Consider the following 1,299-nt stretch of genomic DNA (forward strand, 5'->3'; position numbering starts at 1 on the left):
TATATATATTGATTACACAATTTTATTTAAAAACAACTGTATGGGAATATGTTTGGAGTTTCCGAGTAGACCTATATAACGCATATACAACCTGAAAAAAGTGTATTCATAACACCATTCATAATTAAAGAACACTTGTATACATCTTATATATAAAAATTAAACGCTATTTCGTTATGTACCCGCATGACGTCCGAACCACTGCACGGAAAGACGTGAAAATTTGCACAGGTATTTCTGAAGAAGGTCCTAACGAAGGTATTTTTTGAAAAATCACCGTCAATTTCGAAATATACTATGTATATTTGGTTGAAAATTGATGAGGATGGAGTCGGAATCTCGGAGGGGCTCAGGCTATTTTCTATCGTTTTATGTTAAAAGTGAAAACAATTCATATATAAAAAAATTATACTTCAAACCATATGCATGTGTTCAATATTCTTGTAATCATTTGAATTTTTTTACTTAAAAAAATAGAATAAAATCACATAGCTTCTGTTGTTTTTGTTGTTGTAGCGGCAGAATCTCACAACTACTGGCAGGACACAGTAATTCTTGTTTACACATGTACATATGTATTGTATTATACTAATAGTTGTTGCTGAACAAGTTAAAGTTGAATCATCATTTGAGATGAGTCTTGATAGCTCGTAAATATTTCTGAATCATTGTACAGAACAATGCAATATTTAAACGGCTTCGTGTTTTCTTTCGTGTACATTATTACATATTATAATTACATTCCATGAATCTTGAACAAAACTATAGCATATGATTAGACATAGGGCGGAAGACGTGGCCTCTTCTTTTCTACCTGCATTTTTATACACTGTAACAGGACGCATACTATATGTACATATTCGGACCTGTGACATATTTTAAATGATAAGATATTTGTGATTCTATTATTCCTTAGTGATTTACAAAGTTAATGAAATATGTAGATTAGGGTGCTTCAAAAAAAATTTTTGATTTTTTTTTCAACGCTTACTCAAATGTTAGTGATTGACAACAAAAAATCCTCCCTCAAGCCAGGTGCTATAGCTTAACTCTAAGGGGCGCTATTTTTTTTTTTAGGTTCCCATACATTTAACATAGGATTTTTCCTTTTTTCATTCAAACTAAAATTTCACCAACTAATTTTCGTTTCTCAAAAATAACTATCACATATTCAGAAAGTTCACCTTTCACACTTTATAACTTTCTGCGATTTAAAAATTAGAGCGAGCTTTCAATCCAAACGGACGTGTCTTCATGCGCTCCGTAAAACCTTCTAAAAAACAAAAATAAAGATAAAGA

This window comes from Bactrocera tryoni, unplaced genomic scaffold (genome assembly GCF_016617805.1).
Source record: "Bactrocera tryoni isolate S06 unplaced genomic scaffold, CSIRO_BtryS06_freeze2 scaffold_11, whole genome shotgun sequence".
Lineage (NCBI taxonomy): Eukaryota > Metazoa > Arthropoda > Insecta > Diptera > Tephritidae > Bactrocera > Bactrocera tryoni.